The following is a 15,229-nucleotide window of genomic DNA, read 5'->3' on the forward strand; positions in this document are numbered from 1 at the left end:
AATAGTTACTACATAGTAACATGGTCTACTAATAGTTACTATATAGTAACATGGTCTACTAATAGTTACTACATAGTAACATGGTCTACTAATAGTTACTATATAGTAACAGTGTCTACTAATAGTTACTACATAGTAACATGGTCTACTAATAGTTACTATATAGTAACATGGTCTACTAATAGTTACTACATAGTAACATGGTCTACTAATAGTTACTATATAGTAACATGGTCTACTAATAGTTACTACATAGTAACATGGTCTACTAATAGTTACTATATAGTAACATGGTCTACTAATAGTTACTACATAGTAACATGGTCTACTAATAGTTACTATATAGTAACATGGTCTACTAATAGTTACTATATAGTAACATGGTCTACAATTAGCTACTACATAGTAACATGGTCTACTAATAGTTACTATATAATAACATGGTCTACTAATAGTTACTACTTAGTAACATGGTCTACTAATAGTTACTATATAGTAACATGGTCTACTAATAGTTAGTACATAGTAACAGTGTCTACTAATAGTTAGTACATAGTAACAGTGTCTACTAATAGTTAGTACATAGTAACATGGTCTACAAATAGCTACTACATAGTAACATGGTCTACTAATAGCTACTACATAGTAACATGGTCTACTAATAGCTACTACATAGTAACATGGTCTACAAATAGCTACTACATAGTAATATGGTCTAGTAATAGTTACTATATAGTAACATGGTCTACTAATAGTTAGTACATAGTAACAGTGTCTACTAATAGTTACTATATAGTAACATGGTCTACTAATAGTTACTACTTAGTAACATGGTCTACTAATAGTTACTATATAGTAACATGGTCTACTAATAGTTAGTACATAGTAACAGTGTCTACTAATAGTTACTACATAGTAATATGGCCTATTAATAGTTACTACACAGTAATATGGTCTATTAATAGTTACTATATAGTAACATTGTCTACTAATAGTTACTACTTAGTAACATGGTCTACTAATAGTTACTATATAGTAACATGGTCTACTAATAGTTAGTACATAGTAACAGTGTCTACTAATAGTTACTACTTAGTAACATGGTCTACTAATAGTTACTATATAGTAACATGGTCTACTAATAGTTAGTACATAGTAACAGTGTCTACTAATAGTTAGTACATAGTAACATGGTCTACTAATAGTTACTACTTAGTAACATGGTCTAATAGTTACTACACAGTAATATGGTCTATTAATAGTTACTACATAGTAACATGGTCTACTAATAGTTACTATATAGTAACATGGTCTACTAATAGTTAGTACATAGTAACAGTGTCTACTAATAGTTAGTACATAGTAACATGGTCTACTAATAGTTACTACATAGTAATATGGCCTATTAATAGTTACTACACAGTAATATGGTCTATTAATAGTTACTACATAGTAACATGGTCTACTAATAGCTACTACATAGTAATATGGTCTACTAATAGTTACTACATAGTAATATGGTCTACTAATAGTTAGTACATAGTAACATGGTCTACAAATAGCTACTACATAGTAACATGGTCTACTAATAGTTAGTACATAGTAACAGTGTCTACTAATATTTACTACATAGTAACATGGTCTACTAATAGTTACTACATAGTAACATGGTCTACAAATAGCTACTACATAGTAACATGGTCTACAAATAGCTACTACATAGTAACATGGTCTACTAATAGTTACTACATAGTAATATGGTCTACTAATAGTTACTACATAGTAATATGGCCTACTAATAGTTACTACACAGTAATATGGTCTATTAAAAGTTACTACATAGTAACATGGTCTACTAATAGTTACTACATATTAACATGGTTTACTAATAGTTACTACATAGTAACATGGTCTACTAATAGCTACTACATAGTAACATGGTCTACAAATAGCTACTACATAGTAATATGGTCTACTAGTAGTTACTACATAGTAATATGGTCTATTAATAGTTACTGCATAGTAATATGGCCTACTAATAGTTACTACACAGTAATATGGTCTACGAATAGTTACTACACAGTAATATGGTCTACTAATAGTTACTACATAGTAATATGGTCTACTAATAGTTAGTACATAGTAACATGGTCTACAAATAGCTACTACATAGTAACATGGTCTACTAATAGTTACTACATAGTAACATGGTCTACTAATAGTTACTACATAGTAACATGGTCTACTAATAGTTACTACATAGTAATATGGTCTACTAGTAGTTACTACATAGTAATATGGTCTATTAATAGTTACTACATAGTAATATGGCCTACTAATAGTTACTACACAGTAATATGGTCTACTAATAGTTACTACACAGTAATATGGTCTACTAATAGTTAGTACATAGTAACATGGTCTACAAATAGCTACTACATAGTAACATGGTCTACTAATAGTTACTACATAGTAATATGGTCTACTAATATCTACTACATAGTAATATGGTCTACTAATATCTACTACATAGTAACATGGTCTACTAATAGCTACTACATAGTAATGTGGTCTACTAATAGTTACTACATATTAACATGTTCTACTAATAGTTACTACATAGTAACATGGTCTACTAATAGTTACTACATAGTAACATGGTCTACTAATAGTTACAACATAGTTACTACATTGTAACATGGTCTACTAATAGTTACTACATAGTTACTACATAGTAACATGGTCTACTAATAGTTACTACATATTTACTACATAGTAACATGGTCTACTAATAGTTACTACATAGTAACATGGTCTACTAATAGTTACTACATATTTACTACATAGTAACATGGTCTACTAATAGTTACTACATAGTAATATGGCCTACTAATAGTTACTACACAGTAATATGGTCTACTAATAGTTACTACATAGTAATATGGCCTACTAATAGTTACTACACAGTAATATGGTCTACTAATAGTTACTACACAGTAATATGGTCTACTAATAGTTAGTACATAGTAACATGGTCCACTAATAGTTACTACATAGTAACATGGTCTACTAATAGTTACTACATAGTAACATGGTCTACAAATAGCTACTACATAGTAACATGGTCTACAAATAGCTACTACATAGTAACATGGTCTACTAATAGTTACTACATAGTAATATGGTCTACTAGTAGTTACTACATAGTAATATGGTCTATTAATAGTTACTACATAGTAATATGGCCTACTAATAGTTACTACACAGTAATATGGTCTACTAATAGTTACTACACAGTAATATGGTCTACTAATAGTTAGTACATAGTAACATGGTCTACAAATAGCTACTACATAGTAACATGGTCTACTAATAGTTACTACATAGTAATATGGTCTACTAATATCTACTACATAGTAATATGGTCTACTAATATCTACTACATAGTAACATGGTCTACTAATAGCTACTACATAGTAACGTGGTCTACTAATAGTTACTACATATTAACATGTTCTACTAATAGTTACTACATAGTAACATGGTCTACTAATAGTTACTACATAGTAACATGGTCTACTAATAGTTACAACATAGTTACTACATTGTAACATGGTCTACTAATAGTTACTACATAGTTACTACATAGTAACATGGTCTACTAATAGTTACTACATATTTACTACATAGTAACATGGTCTACTAATAGTTACTACATAGTAACATGGTCTACTAATAGTTACTACATATTTACTACATAGTAACATGGTCTACTAATAGTTACTACATAGTAATATGGTCTACTAATAGTTACTACACAGTAATATGGTCTACTAATAGTTACTATATAGTAACATGGTCTACTAATAGTTAGTACATAGTAACAGTGTCTACTAATAGTTACTACACAGTAATATGGTCTACTAATAGTTACTACATAGTAATATGGCCTACTAATAGTTACTACACAGTAATATGGTCTACTAATAGTTACTACACAGTAATATGGTCTACTAATAGTTAGTACATAGTAACATGGTCCACTAATAGTTACTACATAGTAACATGGTCTACTAATAGTTACTACATATTAACATGTTCTACTAATAGTTACTACATAGTAACATGGTCTACTAATAGTTACTACATATTTACTACATAGTAACATGGTCTACTAATAGTTACTACATAGTAACATGGTCTACTAATAGTTACTACATAGTAACATGGTCTACTAATAGTTACTACATATTTACTACATAGTAACATGGTCTACTAATAGTTACTACATAGTAATATGGTCTACTAATAGTTACTACACAGTAATATGGTCTACTAATAGTTACTATATAGTAACATGGTCTACTAATAGTTAGTACATAGTAACAGTGTCTACTAATAGTTAGTACATAGTAACAGTGTCTACTAATAGTTAGTACATAGTAACATGGTCTACAAATAGCTACTACATAGTAACATGGTCTACTAATAGCTACTACATAGTAACATGGTCTACTAATAGCTACTACATAGTAACATGGTCTACAAATAGCTACTACATAGTAATATGGTCTAGTAATAGTTACTATATAGTAACATGGTCTACTAATAGTTAGTACATAGTAACAGTGTCTACTAATAGTTAGTACATAGTAACATGGTCTACTAATAGTTACTATATAGTAACATGGTCTACTAATAGTTACTACTTAGTAACATGGTCTACTAATAGTTACTATATAGTAACATGGTCTACTAATAGTTAGTACATAGTAACAGTGTCTACTAATAGTTACTACATAGTAATATGGCCTATTAATAGTTACTACACAGTAATATGGTCTATTAATAGTTACTATATAGTAACATTGTCTACTAATAGTTACTACTTAGTAACATGGTCTACTAATAGTTACTATATAGTAACATGGTCTACTAATAGTTAGTACATAGTAACAGTGTCTACTAATAGTTACTACTTAGTAACATGGTCTACTAATAGTTACTATATAGTAACATGGTCTACTAATAGTTAGTACATAGTAACAGTGTCTACTAATAGTTAGTACACAGTAACATGGTCTACTAATAGTTACTATATAGTAACATGGTCTACTAATAGTTAGTACATAGTAACAGTGTCTACTAATAGTTAGTACATAGTAACATGGTCTACTAATAGTTACTACATAGTAATATGGCCTATTAATAGTTACTACACAGTAATATGGTCTATTAATAGTTACTACATAGTAACATGGTCTACTAATAGCTACTACATAGTAATATGGTCTACTAATAGTTACTACATAGTAATATGGTCTACTAATAGTTAGTACATAGTAACATGGTCTACAAATAGCTACTACATAGTAACATGGTCTACTAATAGTTAGTACATAGTAACAGTGTCTACTAATAGTTACTACATAGTAATATGGCCTACTAATAGTTACTACACAGTAATATGGTCTACTAATAGTTACTACATAGTAATATGGCCTACTAATAGTTACTACACAGTAATATGGTCTACTAATAGTTACTACACAGTAATATGGTCTACTAATAGTTAGTACATAGTAACATGGTCCACTAATAGTTACTACATAGTAACATGGTCTACTAATAGTTACTACATAGTAACATGGTCTACAAATAGCTACTACATAGTAACATGGTCTACAAATAGCTACTACATAGTAACATGGTCTACTAATAGTTACTACATAGTAATATGGTCTACTAATAGTTACTACATAGTAATATGGCCTACTAATAGTTACTACACAGTAATATGGTCTATTAAAAGTTACTACATAGTAACATGGTCTACTAATAGTTACTACATATTAACATGGTTTACTAATAGTTACTACATAGTAACATGGTCTACTAATAGCTACTACATAGTAACATGGTCTACAAATAGCTACTACATAGTAATATGGTCTACTAGTAGTTACTACATAGTAATATGGTCTATTAATAGTTACTGCATAGTAATATGGCCTACTAATAGTTACTACACAGTAATATGGTCTACGAATAGTTACTACACAGTAATATGGTCTACTAATAGTTACTACATAGTAATATGGTCTACTAATAGTTAGTACATAGTAACATGGTCTACAAATAGCTACTACATAGTAACATGGTCTACTAATAGTTACTACATAGTAACATGGTCTACTAATAGTTACTACATAGTAATATGGTCTACTAGTAGTTACTACATAGTAATATGGTCTATTAATAGTTACTACATAGTAATATGGCCTACTAATAGTTACTACATAGTAATATGGTCTACTAATAGTTACTACACAGTAATATGGTCTACTAATAGTTACTACATAGTAACATGGTCTACAAATAGCTACTACATAGTAACATGGTCTACTAATAGTTACTACATAGTAATATGGTCTACTAATATCTACTACATAGTAACATGGTCTACTAATATTACTACATAGTAACATGGTCTACTAATAGCTACTACATAGTAACGTGGTCTACTAATAGTTACTACATATTAACATGTTCTACTAATAGTTACTACATAGTAACATGGTCTACTAATAGTTACTACATAGTAACATGGTCTACTAATAGTTACAACATAGTTACTACATTGTAACATGGTCTACTAATAGTTACTACATAGTTAGTAACATGGTCTACTAATAGTTACTACATATTTACTACATAGTAACATGGTCTACTAATAGTTACTACATAGTAACATGGTCTACTAATAGTTACTACATATTTACTACATAGTAACATGGTCTACTAATAGTTACTACATAGTAATATGGCCTACTAATAGTTACTACACAGTAATATGGTCTACTAATAGTTACTACATAGTAATATGGCCTACTAATAGTTACTACACAGTAATATGGTCTACTAATAGTTACTACACAGTAATATGGTCTACTAATAGTTAGTACATAGTAACATGGTCCACTAATAGTTACTACATAGTAACATGGTCTACTAATAGTTACTACATAGTAACATGGTCTACAAATAGCTACTACATAGTAACATGGTCTACAAATAGCTACTACATAGTAACATGGTCTACTAATAGTTACTACATAGTAATATGGTCTACTAGTAGTTACTACATAGTAATATGGTCTATTAATAGTTACTACATAGTAATATGGCCTACTAATAGTTACTACACAGTAATATGGTCTACTAATAGTTACTACACAGTAATATGGTCTACTAATAGTTACTACATAGTAACATGGTCTACAAATAGCTACTACATAGTAACATGGTCTACTAATAGTTACTACATAGTAATATGGTCTACTAATATCTACTACATAGTAACATGGTCTACTAATAGCTACTACATAGTAACGTGGTCTACTAATAGTTACTACATATTAACGTGTTCTACTAATAGTTACTACATAGTAACATGGTCTACTAATAGTTACTACATAGTAACATGGTCTACTAATAGTTACAACATAGTTACTACATTGTAACATGGTCTACTAATAGTTACTACATAGTAACATGGTCTACTAATAGTTACTACATATTTACTACATAGTAACATGGTCTACTAATAGTTACTACATAGTAACATGGTCTACTAATAGTTACTACATATTTACTACATAGTAACATGGTCTACTAATAGTTACTACATAGTAATATGGTCTACTAATAGTTACTACACAGTAATATGGTCTACTAATAGTTACTACATAGTAACATGGTCTACTAATAGTTACTACATAGTAACAGGTCTACTAATAGTTACTACATAGTAATATGGTCTACTAATAGTTACTACATAGTAATATGGCCTACTAATAGTTACTACACAGTAATATGGTCTACTAATAGTTACTACACAGTAATATGGTCTACTAATAGTTAGTACATAGTAACATGGTCTACTAATAGTTACAACATAGTAACATGGTCTACTAATAGTTACTACATAGTAACATGGTCTACTAATAGTTACTACATAGTAACATGGTCTACTAATAGTTACTACATAGTTAATAGTAACATGGTCTACTAATAGTTACTACATAGTAACATGGTCTACTAATAGTTACTACATAGTAACATGGTCTACTAATAGTTACTACATATTTACTACATAGTAACATGGTCTACTAATAGTTACTACATAGTAATATGGTCTACTAATAGTTACTACACAGTAATATGGTCTACTAATAGTTACTATATAGTAACATGGTCTACTAATAGTTAGTACATAGTAACAGTGTCTACTAATAGTTAGTACATAGTAACAGTGTCTACTAATAGTTAGTACATAGTAACATGGTCTACAAATAGCTACTACATAGTAACATGGTCTACTAATAGTTACTACACAGTAAATGGTCTATTAATAGTTACTACATAGTAACATGGTCTACTAATAGTTACTACATAGTAACATGGTCTACTAATAGCTACTACATAGTAACATGGTCTACTAATAGCTACTACATAGTAACATGGTCTACTAATAGCTACTACATAGTAACATGGTCTACTAATAGCTACTACATAGTAACATGGTCTACAAATAGCTACTACATAGTAACATGGTCTACAAATAGCTACTACATAGTAATATGGTCTACTAATAGTTACTACATAGTAACATGGTCTACTAATAGTTAGTACATAGTAACAGTGTCTACTAATAGTTAGTACATAGTAACATGGTCTACTAATAGTTACTATATAGTAACATGGTCTACTAATAGTTACTACTTAGTAACATGGTCTACTAATAGTTACTATATAGTAACATGGTCTACTAATAGTTAGTACATAGTAACAGTGTCTACTAATAGTTACTACATAGTAATATGGCCTATTAATAGTTACTACACAGTAACATGGTCTACTAATAGTTACTACATATTTACTACATAGTAACATGGTCTACTAATAGTTACTACATAGTAACATGGTCTACTAATAGTTACTACATAGTAAGATGGTCTACTAATAGTTACTACATATTTACTACATAGTAACATGGTCTACTAATAGTTACTACATATTAACATGTTCTACTAATAGTTACTACATAGTAACATGGTCTACTAATAGTTACTACATATTTACTACATAGTAACATGGTCTACTAATAGTTACTACATAGTAACATGGTCTACTAATAGTTACTACATAGTAACATGGTCTACTAATAGTTACTACATATTTACTACATAGTAACATGGTCTACTAATAGTTACTACATAGTAATATGGTCTACTAATAGTTACTACACAGTAATATGGTCTACTAATAGTTACTATATAGTAACATGGTCTACTAATAGTTAGTACATAGTAACAGTGTCTACTAATAGTTAGTACATAGTAACAGTGTCTACTAATAGTTAGTACATAGTAACATGGTCTACAAATAGCTACTACATAGTAACATGGTCTACTAATAGTTACTACACAGTAAATGGTCTATTAATAGTTACTACATAGTAACATGGTCTACTAAGAGTTAGTACATAGTAACAGTGTCTACTAATAGTTAGTACATAGTAACATGGTCTACTAATAGCTACTACATAGTAACATGGTCTACTAATAGCTACTACATAGTAACATGGTCTACTAATAGCTACTACATAGTAACATGGTCTACTAATAGCTACTACATAGTAACATGGTCTACAAATAGCTACTACATAGTAATATGGTCTACTAATAGTTACTACATAGTAACATGGTCTACTAATAGTTAGTACATAGTAACAGTGTCTACTAATAGTTAGTACATAGTAACATGGTCTACTAATAGTTACTATATAGTAACATGGTCTACTAATAGTTACTACTTAGTAACATGGTCTACTAATAGTTACTATATAGTAACATGGTCTACTAATAGTTAGTACATAGTAACAGTGTCTACTAATAGTTACTACATAGTAATATGGCCTATTAATAGTTACTACACAGTAACATGGTCTACTAATAGTTACTACATATTTACTACATAGTAACATGGTCTACTAATAGTTACTACATAGTAACATGGTCTACTAATAGTTACTACATAGTAAGATGGTCTACTAATAGTTACTACATATTTACTACATAGTAACATGGTCTACTAATAGTTACTACATAGTAATATGGTCTACTAATAGTTACTACACAGTAATATGGTCTACTAATAGTTACTATATAGTAACATGGTCTACTAATAGTTAGTACATAGTAACAGTGTCTACTAATAGTTAGTACATAGTAACAGTGTCTACTAATAGTTAGTACATAGTAACATGGTCTACAAATAGCTACTACATAGTAACATGGTCTACTAATAGTTACTACACAGTAAATGGTCTATTAATAGTTACTACATAGTAACATGGTCTATTAATAGTTACTACATAGTAACATGGTCTACTAAGAGTTAGTACATAGTAACAGTGTCTACTAATAGTTAGTACATAGTAACATGGTCTACTAATAGCTACTACATAGTAACATGGTCTACTAATAGCTACTACATAGTAACATGGTCTACTAATAGCTACTACATAGTAACATGGTCTACTAATAGCTACTACATAGTAACATGGTCTACAAATAGCTACTACATAGTAATATGGTCTACTAATAGTTACTACATAGTAACATGGTCTACTAATAGTTAGTACATAGTAACAGTGTCTACTAATAGTTAGTACATAGTAACATGGTCTACTAATAGTTACTATATAGTAACATGGTCTACTAATAGTTACTATATAGTAACATGGTCTACTAATAGTTACTACTTAGTAACATGGTCTACTAATAGTTACTATATAGTAACATGGTCTACTAATAGTTAGTACATAGTAACAGTGTCTACTAATAGTTACTACATAGTAATATGGCCTATTTTTTTATTTATTTTTTTATTTCACCTTTATTTAACCAGGTAGGCTAGTTGAGAACAAGTTCTCATTTGCAACTGCGACCTGGCCAAGATAAAGCATAGCAGTGTGAACAGACAACACAGAGTTACACATGGAGTAAGCAATTAACAAGTCAATAACACAGTAGAAAAAAAATGGGCAGTCTATATACAATGTGTGCAAAAGGCATGAGGAGGTAGGCGAATAATACAATTTTGCAGATTAACACTGGGGTGATAAATGATCAGATGGTCATGTACAGGTAGAGATATTGGTGTGCAAAAGAGCAGAAAAGTAAATAAATAAATAAAAAAAACAGTATAAAAACAGTATGGGGATGAGGTAGGTGAAAATGGGTGGGCTATTTACCAATAGACTATGTACAGCTGCAGCGATCGGTTAGCTGCTCGGATAGCTGATGTTTGAAGTTGGTGAGGGAGATAAAAGTCTCCAACTTCAGCGATTTTTGCAGTTCGTTCCAGTCACAGGCAGCAGAGTACTGGAACGAAAGGCGGCCAAATGAGGTGTTGGCTTTAGGGATGATCAGTGAGATACACCTGCTGGAGCGTGTGCTACGGATGGGTGTTGCCATCGTGACCAGTGAACTGAGATAAGGCGGAGCTTTACCTAGCATGGACTTGTAGATGACCTGGAGCCAGTGGGTCTGGCGACGAATATGTAGCGAGGGCCAGCCGACTAGAGCATACAAGTCGCAGTGGTGGGTGGTATAAGGTGCTTTGGTGACAAAACGGATGGCACTATGATAGACTGCATCCAGTTTGCTGAGTAGAGTGTTGGAAGCCATTTTGTAGATGACATCGCCGAAATCGAGGATCGGTAGGATAGTCAGTTTTACTAGGGTAAGCTTGGCGGCGTGAGTGAAGGAGGCTTTGTTGCGGAATAGAAATCCGACTCTTGATTTGATTTTCGATTGGAGATGTTTGATGTGAGTCTGGAAGGAGAGTTTGCAGTCTAGCCAGACACCTAGGTACTTATAGATGTCCACATATTCAAGGTCGGAACCATCCAGGGTGGTGATGCTAGTCGGGCATGCGGGTGCAGGCAGCGATCGGTTGAAAAGCATGCATTTGGTTTTACTCGCGTTTAAGAGCAGTTGGAGGCCACGGAAGGAGTGCTGTATGGCATTGAAGCTCGTTTGGAGGTTAGATAGCACAGTGTCCAATGACGGGCCGAAAGTATATAGAATGGTGTCGTCTGCGTAGAGGTGGATCAGGGAATCGCCCGCAGCAAGAGCAACATCATTGATATATACAGAGAAAAGAGTCGGCCCGAGAATTGAACCCTGTGGCACCCCCATAGAGACTGCCAGAGGACCGGACAGCATGCCCTCCGATTTGACACACTGAACTCTGTCTGCAAAGTAATTGGTGAACCAGGCAAGGCAGTCATCCGAGAAACCGAGGCTATTGAGTCTGCCGATAAGAATATGGTGATTGACAGAGTCGAAAGCCTTGGCGAGGTCGATGAAGACGGCTGCACAGTACTGTCTTTTATCGATGGCGGTTATGATATCGTTTAGTACCTTGAGCGTGGCTGAGGTGCACCCGTGACCGGCTCGGAAACCAGATTGCACAGCGGAGAAGGTACGGTGGGATTCGGGATGGTCAGTGACCTGTTTGTTGACTTGGCTTTCAAGACCTTAGATAGGCAGGGCAGGATGGATATAGGTCTATAGCAGTTTGGGTCCAGGGTGTCTCCCCTTTGAAGAGGGGATGACTGCGGCAGCTTTCAATCCTTGGGGATCTCAGACAATATGAAAGAGAGGTTGAACAGGCTGGTAATAGGGGTTGCGACAATGGCGGCAGATAGTTTCAGAAATAGAGGGTCCAGATTGTCAAGCCCAGCTGATTTGTACGGGTCTAGGTTTTGCAGCTCTTTCAGAACATCTGCTATCTGGATTTGGGTAAAGGAGAACCTGGAGAGGCTTGGGCGAGGAGCTGCGGGGGGGCGGAGCTGTTGGCCGAGGTTGGAGTAGCCAGGCGGAAGGCATGGCCAGCCGTTGAGAAGTGCTTATTGAAGCTTTCGATAATCGTGGATTTATCGGTGGAGACCGTGTTACCTAGCCTCAGTGCAGTGGGCAGCTGGGAGGAGGTACTCTTGTTCTCCATGGACTTCACAGTGTCCCAGAACTTTTTGGAGTTGGAGCTACAGGATGCAAACTTCTGCCTGAAGAAGCTGGCCTTAGCTTTCCTGACTGACTGCGTGTATTGGTTCCTGACTTCCTGAACAGTTGCATATCACGGGGCTATTCGATGCTATTGCAGTCCGCCACAGGATGTTTTTGTGCTGGTCGAGGGCAGTCAGGTCTGGAGTGAACCAAGGGCTGTATCTGTTCTTGGTTCTGCATTTTTTGAACGGAGCATGCTTATCTAAAATGGCAAGGAAGTTACTTTTAAAGAATGACCAGGCATCCTCAACTGACGGGATGAGGTCAATGTCCTTCCAGGATACCCGGGCCAGGTCGATTAGAAAGGCCTGCTCACAGAAGTGTTTTAGGGAGCGTTTGACAGTGATGAGGGGTGGTCGTTTGACTGCGGCTACGTGGCGGATACAGGCAATGAGGCAGTGATCGCTGAGATCCTGGTTGAAGACAGCGGAGGTGTATTTGGAGGGCCAGTTGGTCAGGATGACGTCTATGAGGGTGCCCTTGTTTACAGAGTTAGGGTTGTACCTGGTGGGTTCCTTGATGATTTGAGTGAGATTGAGGGCATCTAGCTTACATTGTAGGACTGCCGGGGTGTTAAACATATCCCAGTTTAGGTCACCTAACAGAACAAACTCTGAAGCTAGATGGGGGGCGATCAATTCACAAATGGTGTCCAGGGCACAGCTGGGAGCTGAGGGTGGCCGGTAGCAGGCGGCAACAGTGAGAGACTTATTTCTGGAGAGGGTAATTTTCAAAATTAGTAGTTCGAACTGTTTGGGTATGGACCTGGAAAGTATGACATTACTTTGCAGGCTATCTCTGCAGTAGACTGCAACTCCGCCCCTTTGGTAGTTCTATCTTGACGGAAGATGTTATAGTTGGGTATGGAAATCTCTGAATTTTTGGTGGCCTTCCTGAGCCAGGATTCAGACACGGCAAGGACATCAGGGTTAGCAGAGTGTGCTAAAGCAGTGAGTAAAACAAACTTAGGGAGGAGGCTTCTGATGTTGACATGCATAAAACCAAGGCTTTTTCGATCACAGAAGTCAACAAATGAGGGTACCTGGGGACATGCAGGGCCTGGGTTTACCTCCACATCACCCGCGGAACAGAGAAGGAGTAGTATGAGGGTGCGGCTAAAGGCTATCAAAACTGGTCGCCTAGAGCGTTGGGGGCAGAGGATAAGAGGAGCAGGTTTCTGGGCATGGTAGAATATATTCAGGGCATAATGCACAGACAGGGGTATGGTGGGGTGCGGGTACAGCGGAGGTAAGCCCAGGCACTGGGTGATGATGAGACAGGTTGTATCTCTGGACATGCTGGTTGTAGTGGGTGAGGTCACCGCATGTGTGGGAGGTGGGACAAAGGAGGTAACAGGGGTATGCAGAGTGGGTCTAGGGGCTCCATTGTGAACTAAAACAATTATAACTAACCTGAACAACAGTATACAAGGCATATTGACATCTGAGAGAGACATACAGCGAGGCATACAGTAATCACAGGTGTTGAATTTGGAAAGCTAGCTAAAAACAGTAGGCGAGGCTAATCCGCTAGCACAACAAACAGCAGGTAAAATGGCGTTGACTAGGCAACGGGCCGACAGGTAAGACAAACAAGCAGAAAGGAGTACCGTGATTAATGGACAGTCCAGCGTGCGTCAGCTATGTAGCCAAGAGATCAGTGTCCAGGGGGCAGCGGTGGATGGGCATTGGGGCTGGCGAGTGTTATCCAGGTTTTTTTTTATTTTTAAAAATTTTTTTAAACTAACAATGACTAACTAGCTTGTAGCTAGTTAGCTGGTTAGCGTCTGGAGGTTCTTGAGTGTGTCATAAAAATAAAAATAAGAGTAAAAGTAATAGCGATTCCGTATCACATTGGGTGAGGCAGTAATATGTTACTACACAGTAATATGGTCTATTAATAGTTACTATATAGTAACATTGTCTACTAATAGTTACTACTTAGTAACATGGTCTACTAATAGTTACTATACAGTAACATGGTCTACTAATAGTTAGTACATAGTAACAGTGTCTACTAATAGTTACTACTTAGTAACATGGTCTACTAATAGCTACTACATAGTAACATGGTCTACTAATAGTTACTAC

The sequence above is a fragment of the Oncorhynchus nerka genome, linkage group LG21 (assembly GCF_034236695.1).
Source record: "Oncorhynchus nerka isolate Pitt River linkage group LG21, Oner_Uvic_2.0, whole genome shotgun sequence".
NCBI classification, from domain to species: Eukaryota; Metazoa; Chordata; class Actinopteri; order Salmoniformes; family Salmonidae; genus Oncorhynchus; species Oncorhynchus nerka.